Below are 18,891 nucleotides of genomic sequence, written 5' to 3' on the forward strand. Positions count from 1 at the left end.
CAGAAGAAATCATTTGATTGAACAAAGACACAATATGATGTTAATGACAAACACTCACCACTTGTCTCCTTTCTTTATAGGCATTTACACGTTCAAAGAAAAATTTGTTAGCCAAAGAAATGGATGTCACTTTTCAAACACTTGCATTTCATTTATAAAAGCAGTCTTATACCCTCACAGTACTTGTTTTTGACCTAGAGAAAAAGCATTTTTACTTATTTGAAATTGCCTTAGCACTCAAAAGGAATACGGATTAACCCTCAAATCTAAATCTAAATCACTGTTAATTTTATAAAGATAGCTACCATAGGGAAAAATGACTGTTACAGGTGTTCATCTTCAGAACCAAATACAAATTACAGCTCTAATCTCTTTGGAGATTCACTTTTCGTCTACCTGAAGTACTTCATTAGGCAACATTATTTTGTTATAAACATCTCATTGTTCTGTCTTGTAACCAGATGTGCTGAAGATAACTCTCTCACTCAAAGTAAATTATGTGAGAATGAAAAGGAAAGAAAATCATTTCCTCTTAATAAAAGTTAGAATGTGAGCTATATGTTGGCCTGTATAAAAATAGCTAAGGGTGACTTAAGAATCTTTAAGATAAGTATGTTTTCCTGAAATACCACTGTTTCTTCTTTTGAGAGAGAGAGAGATTCTAAATGAGAATGAATTCTCACTTAGAAAGTAATAGGATTTAGGAAATACACTGGCTAATTACATGCACACTAGACAGGGTTCTGTGGTCCTGAAGGAAGTATTTTGTTTACTTTATGAAGGTTTATTAAACCATGTTTACGAGGTAGTGCACAAACATTTGAGAAAATAATATTACTGTTTAATATTGATGAAAAAAATTAATCAATAGTCGATTGATCAAAAAAAGAAATGGAAAATTTCATTTGAGCCAAGCTGAGGGTTAAAACCCAGGAGACAGTCTTCCAGAATGCTCCGAGGACTGTTCTGCCCATTAGAGATCAAAGCACAGTTGTATAAGTTTTTGAGACAAAAGGTTATATATCAAATGATGTATTGATAGTTTACACAATCCAGATCTGCACTTACAAAGCAAGTAGGGGTGATGGGTCATTGCGACCTCTTACAAGAGTAAGAAGGAATGTTATCTCCTAAGGAGGTCTGGTTGATGCAGATGCATAAAACACACTAAAGGGGAGGGAGGAGGCCCAGATGGGCAAAGAAAAGTTTTATGTTTAAATTTTTCTTGTCTTGCCATAAAATATGAATTTTATTTCATCAATTTGATAGGATGGGAGAATGCAATAACCACACATAATTAGAAATCATTCCAATAAACCTGTTTTTCAAAATTGGATTTTTTTTTGTTTGCTTTAAAAATATATATAAAACTGTTACTATTGTATGAAAGTATCTGCTTTTATTACCCAGTTGTAACCACAGCTGTACCAGGAGCTAGGATTTAAGTCTGGTGCCTGGAACTTATTGAGGAGGAGGCTTATCAAGGAATATGGTTACATGACCAGAGACAGGGAACCAGGCAAGATCACTGGCTCAGAACATTGCTCATATGGATGGATCATCTAATTCTCCTACTTGAAGCTAAATTACAATTATGAAAATGAGATAGAATTTGGGGTAAGATGCATTAAGGCTTAATGGAAGAGGTATAGTAGCAACAGAGGTAGAAACAAAATAAGTGTTCTGAGACTGAACCAAAGTTAGCTCCTAGTGCCTCTTATCCGAAAGATGTTCGCAGCAAATTACAGAGTTTTTTAATTTGGGGCAGCTTGAATGCACCATACTCAGACCCATTGGTGAGGGAGTCCTTTCAGGTATGAATATAAGAAACTATTAAAGCAAGACATGATCTTTTCATTACTGACTTAATTGGTTGTTTTGTGATCTTAGGAGACTCCAAGTCCTTTGGGCCTCAGGATCCTCTTCATCTAAATCTTTCTCCAGGGTCCTGTACCCTCCAGACTGAGAGGAGGAGACCTAAAAAGTAACAAGATAGATGTAAGTATATCTTAATGTAAGACACAATTTGCAATAGTAAGATGAATCTAGGAGCTACTTCTCATAGCCGGTCTCTGAAGACTTGAGGTTCCTTCCTAGTAAGCTATATTTTTCAAATACTTAACTGTTCCCATATAGCACACCTAAAGAGTAAAGAGTAATGTACAATGTGGACGGTCATTGAGTGAATTTTGGATTTATCTTTAAATGGGGTAGATGGCTAATATGTGGTAATCTTGTTAAAAATTACATCTACAGTGGACAACTTTATCAAACCTTAATTAAAATAATAATTTGATTTGATTTTCAATATTTTTTAACATTTTTATGAAAATGAAAACATTTGGTAACATAAAAAAGCCTTTCCTTTTTGAAACCAAAAATTTTATTTTAGTACCATTATTGTTTGCCAGTGTCCATTATAATTAATAATTCTTAAAAAAGTTATCACATACTGGTGAGAATTGAAGACATTATTACACAGAGAAAATAGAATTTAATTAATTAAAATCTCCCTCATATATGAAATCTCAATTTAACCATAATTAGAATACATCATACAAGTTGAAGTACGTAGGTATAACACAAACATATATTTACATCATTTGGTTTGAAAAATTAACCATGTTGTACAAGAAATATATATTTTATTCATTGTAGAATGTGAAACTAAGCAATAAAAGAAAAAAAGTAAAATAAGAATCATCAGTAATTTTATAACACAGAAATAACCAGAAGTTAGTACTGTATTTGTTTCAAAATGATATCCAGTTAGTTATATGTTCTGTTAACGTAAGCCTAGATCAACAAACTTACTTTCATTTGCTCTATTACAATAGCTTTCTACATTCTGAAATGGAGTTTGTTTTAATGAGAGGCAAAGAGCAGGAAGGATAATAAAAATAATAATTAAATACAGGGCTAAGATTCTGAAAGCATAATTAAATGAGCCCATCCCCATTATTTCTAATCCTATATGGTCAGTTATGGCTTACCCAAGGAAAAACAAGCTAGTGTCCTGATTGTTTCACCAAAATGTCAAGTAAGTTTTGTTTGTCATATAATTTCCTCTAACGCACTTAGAAGAATTTATATCAAACTTTGGACTAACTACATTGAAGCACTTTGTTTCATTTGGGCTTTCAAGTCTTTTAAAAACTATGTATTTTTTAATATAGCATATTTTTCCAGGTAAACAGTTTGCCTTTCTTAACTAATTCTACTTTAATTTTAAAAATACATACTTAACATATTCATACAAGATGGAGAGGAAACCTTGTTTTAATTGCTCTAGAATTTTAGGACTATTTATATACTAGCAAAGTAAGGACAATATTATACAATTATCAAATATGCAGTGGTGTGTAGAGAAAAAAGTAATTATTAAGTAACCAAAAGTAGTTTAAAATGTACCATATATTAATCTGTGATTAAATGGATAATTATTCCAGTTCTCCAATTAAGAAAGTAGTTACTCGTATGTAATGCAATTATAAATAGCTAAAAATAACTTGATTACACCAATTCAAAAAACAAGTAAACTAAATACCTTGTATTTAAGATATAAGGTATTATACCTGTTATATATTAGCTTTGTATCTTGATTGTTATATCTTACCAGTCAACTTTTGCTATACATAAAATAGGCAACGGTGTGTCTATATATTCAGTTTATTTAAAAAAAAAATTATAATTCACATCACCATCTGTTTTACAGTTGGAGAGTAGTGAGGGCAAAATAAGGTCAATCAATTGGTGGAAAACAAGTTTGTAAAACTCTAAGCCTAGTCAGAGTGTACAGCCATAGACAAGTTTAGATAATAATGTTACTAACAAGTTTTTAAATAACTTGTGCTTAAGTTTATTAATAAGAATCGAATTCATTCCTAAATCATAAAGTATCACTTCATAAGAACTTGAGCATAGGTTTCAGGAAGGAATATGATTCTTTTAGATTCCCAGATTCACTTTTCAATAATTGAGAAGAGTCAAATGCTTAGCAGTCACTAAGAATGATGGCTAACATTTACAAACAGATTTTTACATGATGGACTTTTCTAAGTTATTTTCACATGCATCAATTCATTTAGTCCTCAAATAAAACTTTGAGTTTGGTGCTATTATTACACTTATTTTAGAGTAACGAAGTTAAGCTACAGGAAAAGCTACTTCCTCAAAGATGGAAAGTGAAGATATGGAATTCACAGTGACACTTTTGTGCGACACCTCCCTGAGGGAATACCTAACAGGCTTCAGGTGGTGATGGGGTGCATCTACAAGGTGGAACTGCAAAACCCTGCAAAAAGCATGATAGAAAAGAGAGAGACAAACTTATTGTCAAGTCAGAGCCAGATCTGTTTCTTTACACAGCTTAATGACCATTCACTCTTTTGAAGGTAAGCCTATACCATACTTATACATTACCAGGCTAACACCTGATTAATAGTTATAGTTAGCTCATTAACTGTCAGAAGAAACAAAATACATTAACAATTACATTTACAAGAAATGCTTAACATAGCAAAATTTGCACAGAATAATGGCTCTAATTTATTGAGCATTTATTTTATGCCAAGTGCTACCCATTACTTAATTTAATATCCATAATACCCCTGTGATGTAAGAATTATTATTCCTAATATTATTCCTAATTCCCTAATATGTAAATAGAGGTTTAGAGATGTTTAATGACTTGTTCAATTTTCAAAGTAAGAAAATGATATAAATACGATTTTCTGAATCTAACTCCAGACTCTCTTATTCCTACAGTAAACTGCATTGCAAAAATACTTCATTGCTACCTGATAATTGTTTATGCTACCTGTACCATGTTTATGCATTTCTGTAATACTGTATATAAATGCCCATTTTATCTTCCAGATTCACAGTATAACTACTCAGTCCCCTCATTTCAATCTAAAGTATGTCAGTTATCTTCTCTATGTCCCCAAACGTCTTGTTTCTGACCAAAAAGATACCATAGTATCTATGTCATTAAAATATAAAAAAGATAACCAAAATATTGAACTTACAATATTTTTTTTCTTCTGTATGAAACCAAAAATCTAGAGATTAGAAGTTAAAACATCTAGATACTTGAATTTTCTCATGCAGATAATCTGTGGCATGTGAAAATGGCCCTAATTTATATATAGCTCAGATAGTCATAGAGTACTTAGTAGTATAATAGTAGTATTTATACTGGTATTTTACTCCATTTTCATTGCCTTCCTTTGGTGTTCAATGGTAGCATCAATTATACTTTCTTTCTCTTCTTTGAAATTTCAAAATGCTTTATGTGGATTTTGTAAGCATTTATCTGTACAACATATGGTTAAAGCAGCAACAGAAAACCTAAATTTCAGTATCCATTTGTACTGCATTCAAACCTATACTTAACATTTTAAGAATTCTGAAGCAATGATACTATTTTCAGGAATGTCAGTGAATCACCCCTGAAATGCCTCCCCTTTCTCTTCCTAAAACTATAATAAAATGCTAGTGTATAATGTTTAGTGAATGAAGTTAAATGATGAGCTATATCTGTTACAGTAAAAAACACTTTCAGAAATAAATTAAATGATATTTTGACTTGTTACACTAATGGAGAAAAGCATATGTCTCCTTGATCATACATCTTTCTCAAAGTGCATTTGAAGGTCTCTTTGCCACTGGCATCAACCAGCTGAAACATTAAGCTCATTTGCCTCCTTTAGTGGAAAGATCCAGTTTGACTGAAGTCAATAGAGGTAAAAAGAGCATATTTTAGAGGCTCTAATGCAATAGTTAATAGCTCTGCTAGAGTAGCGCGCTTTATGTCCCCAGTGCATGCTTCCTGTTTCACTCACTTTAATAATTCAACATTTTAGGTAGAGTTCTTTCCATCCAACTTCCATGTTGTTTTAGAGTTAATTACTGTCCATAATCATAGTATTGTATCACTGAGGAAGAAGAAAGAAACCATTCTCTGAAGTCATGTATTTTCTCTGCTGATATCAAGATTATTCCCTTATGGATATTTTGTGTACTTTGTCCATTTTGGTTACAGCTATCTTCAGAGATATGATTTCTATCATTTTCTCTGAAAGCTCATTTGCCCTTTTGTTAAATTCATGGATTTTGTGATTGTTTTGCTTTTAAACACAAAATGTACATTCCATTTTCTTAATTGTATCTAAATTTCACTAGATAAGAGGCCTTATAATGGCCTAAGTAATTTATCTCCACTTTCTAACTACATTCTCTACATAAGATAGTGATACAAAATGATCAAAGCATAATTTTATCTATACTACATAATGATAAATTGATTTTTCACCTATTTCATTGTGAAGAATGGAACTATATCTTAAGGTATTTGTCTTCCAAAGTACCATATAGTTAAGTAAACTCTGAGAGAAAAATAAATGAAATGTTTTCTTGAATAATTATAGTCTTCTAAAATTTCAACTTTAATAGTTGGTAATATATTCACTTGCTATAAAATTCAGAAGGTACCAGAAATTACACAATTAAAGGAACCCCCCCCACACTTTTTCCCCAAGCAGCTCATCATCCCAACTAGATACCCCATCAGTCTTCCAAAGATATTCTTTCTTACTTATTATCTAAACAAGTAAAACAAATTCATATATAAACATACTAAATTACTATATATAGTGAGAAATTATGGAACACAAGTGGCAGCATAAAATAAAAATTATTGCAACTTGATTATTCCACTTAATATATCATATTGATCTTTTCCTGATATTAATAATAGGTCTGTCTCATTCTTACTACCAAACTTGTAGCAATAGAAGCAGTCACATTCTGAACTTATTTGAAAGAACTAACAGGATTTTCTGGGTGTCAAGTATGACTCCAAGTTTTTTGGTCTGAAAAACTGAAAGGATGGAGTTGCCTTAACATACATGGAGAAGATTGTAAATAAACCAAGATTGTTGTGAAATGATCAGGAGCCTGGGTTTTAACATGTTAACTTTGAAATACATATTATGCATCTATATATATATATGATCATATATTTTGTATATATATATGTATCTATATGGAACTTTACACCTATTTCTACTTTAATAAGAGTTTTCATCCATAATGGATGTCAAATTATATCAAAATTGGTTCTAAAACTATAGAAAAACTCATATGAATTCTTGGGCATTTTAAGTAGTTCCAGATAACCAGAAATCTGGTTATCAGTTCCATATAATCAGCATCCTGATTGTCTAGTAATTAAATAGGATGTTTTAAAGTTATCTTTTTTTCTAAAATTTCCATACTGGAGATTGATATGCATATAGCAAAAAGTTACTGTAAATATTCAAGAAAATCTGTAAATCTGTAAATGTTCAAGAAGGCTACCATGTTATACAATTCCAGAAGTATCATTCCCATTCTGTTCTCTATAAATGGTGCCCCCTGGAGTAGAAATTAGTTCCAGATTTTATATTTTTCTTTTTATTTCTCTAAATCTACATGAGAGTTCAAAAGCAGCTCAGATGTAAGTACTGATAAACAATGACTTCATAATTAAAAAGTAACCTATTGCCTCATGCATGCCTTCCCAAACTATCTTTTGCCTGTTAGACATAAAATTCTAAGCAGACACATTCTTTTTTATAACTTCTGATAGAATTGCTTGGGTCACTTTCCTTGCCCAAAGTTACTACCGATTTAGCACCTCATATAAACTAAAGATTTTCAGAGGGGTTTCTTTATTTTTTCACTCTTTCTTGCACTAGTGCTCCTGGTTGCTTCGAAGACCATCAAAGACTTCTTTCAGTGTTGGCCTTCTCCTGCTGAGGATTTGCTCCCCTCAGACAAGCACTCAACTCAGCCAAACAAGACTTTAAAGGTGAGGCATCTGTGGAACTGAACCAGAATCAACAGTCCTTGGTTAGTTTGCTCAGCCTATCTCATCTATACAAGGTTATTTGGGGGCAAATTTTAACTTTGTCAGATTCATAAGTGAAAATGCCAACTTTTCCATTGTAAATTTATTTTAAATAAGTAATTCTGTATGCAGGATTTGTGGGCTATAAAAATTTCAATTGGGTAGGAAGGATGAGAGGTCAAATAGAGTAAACCAAAACTTTCTTGAATCCCTACCAACATATATCCAGCAGGCAGATACCCAGGTTGAAATTGAAGAAGGGGGAGGAGGAGGAAACAAGGGGAAGGAGAAAAAAAAAGAAAGGAAAATGCTACAGAATGCTTGAAAGAATATTGTTCTGCTTATAGAATGTACATTTTCTCTATTCACCAGCATTAGAGAGGGAATTTGGGCATTAACACTTACTATTTATTTATTTATTTATTTGCATAAACACAGTAGCCAATTGTTATTGACTGTAGGTATTAAGTTAGATCATGTCTTATTTCCCAAATTATCTTTAAGAACAAAGCCTACACTAAGGTTGGTTCTGTCTTCAGTTTTTTAGTAGACCCATAAAACAGTAATTCATAAAGAATAAGAGTGACACAATGTATTTTTTATTTTTTTATTTTTTTTTTTAATAAATTTATTTATTTTATTTATTTATTTTTGGCTGCATTGGGTCTTCATTGCTGTGCGTGGGCTTTCTCTAGTTGCGGTGAGCGGGGGCTGCTCTTCATTGTGGTGCACGGTCTTCTCATTGCGGTGGCTTCTCCTGTTGTGGAGCACAGGTTCTAGGTGCTCAGGCTTCAGTAGTTGTGGCACGTGGGCTCAGTAGTTGTGGCTTCAGGCTTTAGAGCACAGACTCAGTAGTTATGGCGCACAGGCTTAGTTGCTCCGCAGCATGTGGGATCTTCCCAGACCCGGGCTCGAACCTGTGTCCCCTACATTTGGCAGGCGGATTCTTAACCACTGCGCCTCCAGGGAAGCCTGACACAATGTATTTTTTAAATGATTGTTTTCCAGACCTTTGTTTTCAGTGATTCTCAGACATATGATAAAAATACATTAGATTTACTTCTTTGTTTTTAATTTTGCTGTTGCTGTTCATCAAATTTTAAACATAATGCCATAAATAATGGAACCTCTATAGGTAGAGGTCCTACTTAGAGAAAAATTTCTAATTTTAAATGTATATTGAATAATTTGCTTACAGTGGTATCTCTTTGATAAAGGTATCTATTTCATAGTTTTCCAAACTTTGTCAGAGGAGTCATACTTAACCATTACATAGTTCAGTTACCTAGCACGATATCCAAAAAAAGTGACGAGTCATTATAACCTAGGCCAGTGCAGAAGAATAGAGCTGTTCTGTTCTGTCTGTGAATACTAAAGCATAATTCACAACTTAAAAGTGTGGCCTTTTACTGATTAGGGGCCGTTAGCAGAGTGAAATGTGTTTCAGCATTTTTACTCCAAGCCTGCCCTTCTGGTGAAGAATACAAAACCCAACCATGGCTCTGTTAGGCTTAAAGCACATTTTCTTCTCTAGGCCATGATCTTCGCGAATCACAGTCTAGCTGCTGTCAACATTTTAGGCTAGAACCACAGATAAATCTTCTTCGTTACATAGTGGACCCTGGGCTCAAATATTTCATTCAGGACTCCAGGATTCATTTTAAGCTTCAATTCTTTATGAAGCTTGTGTTTTTTTCCACCACCTTGCCACCCAGTTTGATTAGGGCCCTCACCAATGTCTCTCCACAGCACCTTGCCCATATCACTTTCTTTGTCATTACCTTCTCCATGCTTAAGTCTTGTCCCATTAAACACTGCGTTACTTGGTGTTAAGGCCTGTGCCAGCACAATAGAAGGCATATACTAGGAACTCAATACATGAGTTAAATGAATGACCACATCTATGAATGGTCATTGGTCTGGACACAAGTTCCATCCTGTTGGTTGATCTCCCAGTATTATTTCCTGAGTGCCCCAGGTAGTAACTTCTTTCTTCACTGTGACCACTCAGAATTCTTTTTTCTCTCCTCCTTCATGGAACTGCTTTTGTAAAGGAAGAAGATGAGAAGGAAAAAGACAGAAATAGTTCAAGGGAAGAAGAAAAAGAGAGAAAGGAATTGAATTAGAAAAAATTTGTATTGAAGAAAAATAAATATATATTTAATTACTAGAATTAAGAACAGAGTATATAGTTGGAAAAGTAAACAGGCGATGTAAATTTCTGAATGGGGAGAATAAGAAATGCAATAAATTTATCTTTTCAAAGTATGTTCACCAGCATGGAATACAAGAAAGAGCCTGAGTTTTTAGAGTCAGTCATATGTGGGTTTGAAATCTGTCTCCCATTCTATCCAGATTTATGACCCTGTGGAAGTCATAGCTTCTCTAGTCTCACTGTCTTTACTTGTAAAATGGAAATAATGATGGGTACCCCACAGGGTAGATTCTTGTTAGGATTAAAAGAGATAAAACTGGAAAGTGCCTGCCACACAGAAGCTCAACGTGTTATTTTCTCTTTATTTTTCCACAAATCCTCTTCATTAAAAGATGATATGTATCAATAAGCAGGTGACTGTAGAATTCTCAGCCTCAGTTTTGCATTAGTGAGGCCCTGAATGTTCAAAGATATGCCAACTATGTAGAGTAGAAGCCGATTTCCAGGAGCAGCTAATTCAGCTGAGTTAAATAACCAACATTTGATCAAAGGTGGTCACCTATGATGAAACTGATTATGCTTTTTATCAGTTTGAGCTTCAAATCCTGTAAGTTTGCCATTTTCTTTTTAACTGGCTCATGTATTGCCTGTCTCAAGGAACTTTAAAAAATAAAACAGGCAATTTTTCTGTACTGAAAAATAACTATGAAAACAAAGACTTTTTAAAAAAATCACTTTCTTAGGACAATTCTTATATGACAATACTCATATAACGTAATGCTGAGTGAAGTATTGAAAGAATAGAGAAACAAATGTATAGTTACATTCATTAATCTTGTTTTTCAGCATTCAAAAATGAATTGTGAACAATTTTGTTAGGTGTCCAGACTTCATAAATACTTCATCTCCCTAAAGATTATTTAAATTTCACTCAAGTAGAACTACTTTTCCATATTTAAAAATTTTCTGATGCTCTATAACTTCCCATTCTTCCTTTGGGTCCATGGAGGAAATAAGATGAAGAACACTGAAGAACAGAAGAACAGTCTGTTCTGTGACTAATAATAATTATATGATTATGATCTGTCACTGCAGATGTTTACCAGGTACTTCTGTGTACATGGCGTTGAGGTTCCAAAGATACAGGTCAAGGAAGGGAGAGCAGCACACAGCATCTTTCCAAAGAGTCCATGGAGAATTGACTGCTATTTTTTATACCAAGGTGTCTGGACTATGCCTGTTCCAACATCAGAAGCTTCCAAACACAGAACTGTTTAATAAGCTTAGTGATCTCTAAGAAACATTTGCCAGAAAGAAAACCCGAGGCTCATGATTTCAAAGTGACTCAAACAGAGCTTTTTACTACAAACGGTCTTTTCAATTAGAATGCTGGAAATCAGACAATGCTCTAAGATGTAAGGTAACGAGGGCAGGCAAGTTGGGGCTGCCCATGGCTCAATTTATTTCAGCTCCTTGAAGAAACCTGGGGTGCAGCAGATACCAATTCCTTGCAGTTTCTCCCTTGTTTCCGCTTTGAGTGCCTTTGTATATAGTCTGCTATTCCTTCAAGTCTACTGTGAAGTGGCTATTAGTTTTGTTTTTGTTTCCAAGAGGTAGCCTTTTACTTTTCCCACAACAAGAAAATAAAATTACTAAATATCATAAGCTTGGGCCTGTTTCTAATCATGGGGAGATTAAATGAGGAGATCATCTGACAGTCTCTGGATGTTGGAAACATCAACTAATGACATTTATTACTAATGATCTAGGCCCTCAGGCAATGAAACTAGACAACTCTGATTAAGAGCTAAGCCTGCTGGTTTTACAGCTATATATAAGAAAGAGTCTTTGTGTTAATAGAGCAGGGATAGGGCAGAGGAAAAAATGTACAAATGAATGAGCTGTAAAAAAGAAGGACTTTTTCCTTCCTTTGTGCTACATGTTTGAAAATTAATTAGCAAACATGAAGGCTCAGAAGTAATTTTGAACCAATGTGTGGGACTAAGTCTCTGGAATGGACAAATCTAACAACAAAAAAAGCAGTTACCCACCAAATTCTGTGAACTTGGCCTACACATGCTCCAGAAAAACATGTCGTTGTCTAAAGGGAGCTACATCAAGCACCTGAGACTTAGCAGAGTCCTGGCCAACTTCCCACCTGACTTCAGTAGTGAGTTTAGCCATTAATATAATAATAGTCCTCAGGGGTCTCTCCTGCTAAGTGTTCTTTCTGTTCTCATGAAGTGGCACCAGGGAACTCCTTTACTGCTTCTCTTGGCAGGGTGTTTTTTACACAGGCACCACCCACTGCTTAAAACACTTCCTTGAGATTATTGTCCAAACTTTATTTAACCATTGTTCGTCCATTTTTCCCTGTCCTGGAGGTTTAATGAATGCAGCTGATTCATATCCCTCTTTCATTTTAAAAAGATTTTAATACTTAAATCCACATTAGTTTCAACTATTCATTGATTTTCAACTATTAAGATGTCCACATACAGAGAAATTTTTTGTAGTTGCATTAGAAAATTCCCTTATTTAAAATAATTTGAAGTAGAAATATTGTGGAAAAACATAAAAGCAGATTACATAAAATTAATATCACTCATAATCCAAACACTCCCCAGAAATAAACACTTTAATAATTGGTTATGTTTCTAAAGAATCTTTCTTTCTAAAAAAAATTGAGTTCACAGAGTATACAGAATCTGTGTACTATTTTTTGTGTTTAGCAGTACCGTATATTGTGAGAATTTTCCCATGATGTTGGAAATATGATTTTTATTGGCAGTCTAATGCTGGGCATGCAGAATGTAGTACTCCAATAGATATTCAAGCTGAAAATAATCAGATCAAACAACTAGTTAGTTCAAAAACGTTAGCACATGATTAATAGCTAATTGTTAAATTCTGCCTTCTGATTAATATATGAAATGGTTATATGAATTGATAAATCTTCATTTCTAACCCTCTGACTAAAAGCATTAGTTCAATTAACATCACTTATTAAAATGTTTTCCATATGAAGAACAAGATATATCTTTGGATCATTGTTACAGAAAAAAATAACTCTACCTTTATGTGACTATTTTTTGGAGTGTATTTTATTTGAAAATCTTGAGGGTTTCATATGGCTAAAATAGCTTCTCTACTCTTTTGTAAAGATGTAATAGAGTTCAGCAATCATATCTTTGCATTTATAGCATTCATTTATTCAACAAATATTTATTACCAGTGTCTATGATAGGTGTTACCAATACTGCAGAAAACCAGATAGAAAAGAGTTCGGCAATCATGGAGTTTAGATTCTAATAAGGGGAGAAAGTAAAGAAATTCGGGAAGAGAGAGTGATGTGCTAGACAGCTTTGTGAGAGGGTTGAGACCTCTTTCAGCAGCGTCCTCCCTGAGAGGACATTGACATTGAGACCAAAGAATGACAGTGTGAAGAGATGTGGGGAAAGTATTCAGTCAGAAGAAAGAACATACGTAAGGTCCTGAGGCAAAAAGGGCCCTGGTTTCCTCAGGGGACAGAGAAGAGGTCAGTTGCCGGAGACAGTGAATGATGGGATAAGTATTGACATGATGTTGGAGAGTGGATAGAGCCAGGTTTATGCAGTGACTTATAGGTCATAGAAGTATTGAAGTGGGAGATGAGGGCACTACAAGATTCTTGTTCCTCTTGGTGCCACAGAAAGATGAGAATTTTCATTTCTCAGGAGAGAAACAAAATATGAGGTGTCTTATCCCTTTACCTAAGAGGAGAAATAGAGTATGTATGACTCAGCCCCATATACATCCTAATTTTGGCTTAAGGGCTCTCAGGATGGATGTAAGTCCCTCCATACCCTGTTCTCCATGAGGAGAGCCAGGGCCCAGGACTGCTTTCTAGACACAGATCTGTAAGTCTGCTCTTTCTGTGAAGCAGTGATTCTTGATATTCATGTCTCTCTGCAAACTCAGACATGCCCTTGAATGGATGACCCAAGGTCTAGTGATAAATACATCTGTTTTCGCCATATTATTCACAAAATATAATAACAAACATTTAGTGAGACTTTCCTACTGCTTAAACCTCTGAACCCATTTCATCCTCACAACAGTCGTACGAGGTGAGCGTGATTGTTTTTTCTATTTTATAGATAGGGAAATTAGATACAAAGAGGTTAAGTAACTAACCCAATGTCAAGTACGCAGCTTGGTGAGTAGCAGAGTTGAGATTTGAACGCAGGTTGTCTGGCTCCAATGTTTATGGTCTTAGTCATATGTTCTTCTACTCTGCTGTATGTTTGCAATACCCATATTGTTGCTACCTCTTGGCATTCACACCCTTCATCTTGAGTATGAAGGAGGACCTATTACTTGTTTCCAAACAATAGGATAAGGTAAAGGGTGGGAAGTCCCTTCTAAGATTGTAATTTCTGTCTTGCTAGGAGACTTCATTGACTCTCTCCCTTGCTGGTTTGGATGAGGTAAGCCAGCCATTGAAAAGGCCCACATGGCAAGGAACTGAGAATGGCCTCTGGCCAATATCAGCAAGGGCCTGAAGACTCGGCTTGATAATCAAAAAGAACTGAATCTTGCCAACCACCATTTGAGCTTGAAAGTGGATCCTTTCCTATTTGAGTTTCAGATGAATCCCTTGTCTTGGTCAACACCTTGATTTCAGCCTTTCGAGAAGCTCTGAAACAGAGAATCCACTAGCTGTGTCTGGATTCCCAAAGTACAGAGACTATGAGATAATAAATATGTGATTTTTTAGCCACTAAGCTTATGGTAGTTTGCAATACAGAAATAGAGAACTAATACAAATAGTAACAGGACGTATGTATTGGCTACAGTGCCACTATAATAGGAACCTATTGGCACCAGTAAGCATTTCCCTACTTATCTCCTTTCTCTGGTTCAAGCTGTAATACTTCCACAGCCTGGGTCTTCTCTCTGGAGCTAGATGTCCTTTCTAGAATGATGACCTATTCCTCCCCAGAGGAGAAGCCAACAAGGTTGGGCTGCCTTTCTGAAATCATAGGGACCCACAATGGTGTGATACCACCCCTTGATTAAGTACAGTTTCCTTACCTGGCTTTGCCATCTCCTATTCCTCACTGGGCCACATCTCCCATGACTGACCACTGGAAGCAGTGATCTATTTTACATTGACTCACCCCCACAGCACATACTCATGAAAAGTGGGAATACACTACTACTGGTCTAATTGCATTGTTCTGCCTTGGGAGATAAAAAAAAGTAGCATAAGAAAATCCATTATTCTAGTAGTCAAGTAGCAAAGGCCAGTGTGAAGCCGTTACTCATATCACAGTTCTTATAGCTTATAAACCAGTTTACATTTGTTTTCCCACATTTACTCACTATCTCAGTGAATGCTTACTGAATGAGAAAAAAAATTGCAAGAGTCAGTTGATTGATGTATTTTATGGTAGGCATGTCTGGAAACTGACAAGCATCAGAAATGAAAAACAGGAGAGAATGGTAAGGTGAGAGAGAAACAAACCAAAAAACAGTACTTTTTTCTTTAACTGAAGACAAAATTGGCCCTAACATTAAAGTGACAGCTAAAGCAACCTGACACTAACTTCACGTGCTACTATCTCCTACTCCATCCTTTAACAGGTCTAGTGTCAGAATATCTTTCATAAATGCCATGGCCAAATTTGCATGTGCACAGTTTTAAAAATTATCCCATTTACTAAAAAGATTCCCACTGGTCAATACCATCTGTTTAGTTGGTGACTTGAGATGAAATTCTGTTCATTTAAAAATGTCATAAAGGGGAGCATGCTCTTAAATGCATAAACATAATTGCATCCTCAGAATTATACTTCCTTCTCTCATAAGGTTTCACTGTTATTGTTGTTGTTGACTTTGGTTTAATATTTATGGGAGACTAGATGACGAACATAGTCCAGAACATGATACAGGACAATTCCCAGCTGAAATAAAGCCTTTTATAAAGCTCATAAATCTTTAAAAGAAGAGGAAGTATGGTCAATCCAAAATCTTGCCCTCCAAATGACACAAAATATTCATTAGTGTAATATGCTACAAGTAAAGAGGAGAATAATGATTCTAGATGTTGAGGTCTGTTTAGATATATAAGCTCCAGGTGGCAGCTAGAACTTTGAAATGAAGTACTGAAATTACCTACAGCAGATCACTGAGAAAAGTATATGTGTCAGTATGGTATTATGTGCCTTAAACTTAGCATTTCAAAACCTTCATTTATATAATGATAAGAAAAAAAGTCAACATTCTCAGCATTAAAAAGATCCAATCGGCCTAATTATTCTACATTTCATTTATATACTGGATTACTTTTCTCCCCAAATAGACCTGCTTCTTTTTTATTTTTTATCTTTGTGAAATATACCACCACACACCAGAGACCCATGCCAAAAATCTAGAGTCATTCTAAGGTTTTACTTCATGTTTAGACATTACTAAAAGACACTCAAAGTCTTATTAATTCGAACTCCTTACAACACTCTGAAGCTACTGCTTCCCCATCACTACTACAGATTGCTTTTTTAAAAATTTGGGGTATAGTTGTTTTACAATGTTGTGTTAGTTCCTACTGTACAGTGAAGTGGAGTTCCCTGTGCTATACAGCAAGTTCTCATTAGTTATCTATTTTATACATATTAGTGTATATATGTCAATCCCAGTCTCCCAATTCATCCCACCCCCCCCTTCCCCCCCTTGGTGTCCATACATTCATTCTGTACATCTGTGTCTCTATTTCTGCCTTGCAAACTGGTTCATCTGTACCATTTTTCTAGATTCCACATACATGTGTTAATATGCGATATTTGTTTTTCTCTTTCTGACTTCACTCTTTATGACAGTCTCTGTGTCCAACCACATCTCTACAAATGACCCACTTTCATTCCTTTTTATGGCTGAGTAATATTCCATTATATATATATGTACCACATCTTCTTTATCCATTCGTCCATCTGCTTTTAAATATGGCTTGCCAACATTTCTGAGCTATTCTCCAAAATTGTCTCCCTACTTCTATCTGTGCTTGCCTCACATTTGTCCTCCACAGTTGAAACCAACATGATATCCCTAAGATCAAGTTCAATCTTATTAACACCCCCTCCTCTAAAACCATGCAATGTTCCTCAACACCTTTTGACTAAATTCTCCATCTTTCAAAATGACATACAGAGCTCTGTAGAATGACATATAGGGTCCTTCAGAATTCTACGTCTTCAGCTATTTTTCCCCTAACAAAACCCACTCTGTGTCATTGCTTTGTCAAACTGCTCATATTTTCTTTTTCGTCAGACTCCCTCACTCTAGTCTACATCCTACTTGCTTATGCCATGCCTCATATTCTCTTCTATTCCTGCTTGCTCTTCCTGGAAGACCTTCACTGCTCTGACCAGCTAGAGAACATCTGGCCATCTTTCAACACTCAACTCAAGATTTTTCACCTCTATGAAGACTTACCTAATCCTTCCCCACCTAAATAGAATTGACGACACCTAGACCTTCATCCACAGTCTACTCTCTACGTATTTTCATAATCTGTAATACTTTTGTGCTCTTATTCATGTGTTGTCATCCCAAATAGGTCATAAGCATCTAAAAAAAAAGGGAGAGAATTTATTAGTTTTTGCATCCTGAGCCACTAGAGACAGTGCCTTAAATGTTCATTCAAGGATTAATGTTGAAATAATGAATACATGTTCTGATATGTTATTCCATTTTTATAGTTTTATTATATATTTGATTTTTATTTGATCAAAAAATCATGAGGTGATTATAATATACATAAATGTAGGAATAACCATATTTGACATATTATTCATTGTGATTTTTTTCTTGGATATTACCCCTTTTACTTTGCTTTATTCCCCCATGTCAAGTTGCTAGACCTTTTCCTACTCAATACTTCATGGGAGAGATGAAAGAAGGCAGAAAAGAGAATTGTCCTGCCTATTGTCTTCCAAGAGACTGGTTCCCTCAGTAAATGGAGAAATACTATGTATACAATAAATATTTAAGAGGGGTAGATTGAAGAAGGGAATCTTCACACTCCCTCAAATAGAAAATTTTTCTTTGGAAAAAAGGAAAGTGAGAGATGAGACACGATGAGGACAGGATACTGAAAGGGATGGTTCCCTCCCAGACAAACATTCTGAGTTTTACTTCCCAGGCAGCACCATGAGAGTGGAGGAAAAAGACAAGCCCTCAGACAGCCTTCCAGGGATTTCTGTGCCTTAGCTTTGCATGGATATAGCAGCATGATTCTTGTACCTATGAATGTGGCATGGAAGTACAGGAAATAGAGGAAGAAGAAACAGAGGAATAGAGATGCCTACAAGGCAACGTATATGTACTGGTAAATGGGTCCAGATAAAACAATGGATCTCACTCAGCCAGGAAGAGGACACTGAGGATCCAATGAGTCTCTCCATTGCCTTGTCCTATGTCAGATTTCCCAAAATTTAGCACTGCCTTAGAAAAAGAGAAGTGGTTGGTTATATATTAAATTTTTTTTCTGCCATATTTGCAGAAATTTAATTGTTATAGAAAATAAGCAAACATAAAACAGAGGTTCCTACATGTTACATAAATTTGAAACTCTGTTCCCAGCCAACTAATTTATTTATAGTTGATTCTTTTTCCAGGTATTTTAATAATAATACTCTTCATTGAATGCTGTATCAGTCACTCAGGTGATTGAGTTAGCCATTCATACACTGTGATTGACAGATTTCTCAATCAGGTAACTTTTGCCAATTAAATATAAATGTATATGCCTCACTGCCCGAAACTGTTAGATTCACTGGTACTCAACTTCAATTAACTCTTG

General features: G+C 34.9%; 1 long non-coding RNA gene across 1 annotated transcript in view; it reads left to right on the top strand.

Annotated features, from left to right (window-relative positions):
- Positions 1–18,891, top strand: part of LOC309628616 — a 142,074-nt gene that overhangs the window by 99,655 nt on the left and 23,528 nt on the right. The window contains exon 4 of the long non-coding RNA XR_014244586.1: positions 7,743–7,855. This is a non-coding gene — a long non-coding RNA (uncharacterized lncRNA). The remainder of the gene's footprint in view (positions 1–7,742; positions 7,856–18,891) is intronic.

This window comes from Balaenoptera borealis (genome assembly GCF_965194805.1).
Source record: "Balaenoptera borealis genome assembly, chromosome: 4".
Classification (NCBI taxonomy): domain Eukaryota; kingdom Metazoa; phylum Chordata; class Mammalia; order Artiodactyla; family Balaenopteridae; genus Balaenoptera; species Balaenoptera borealis.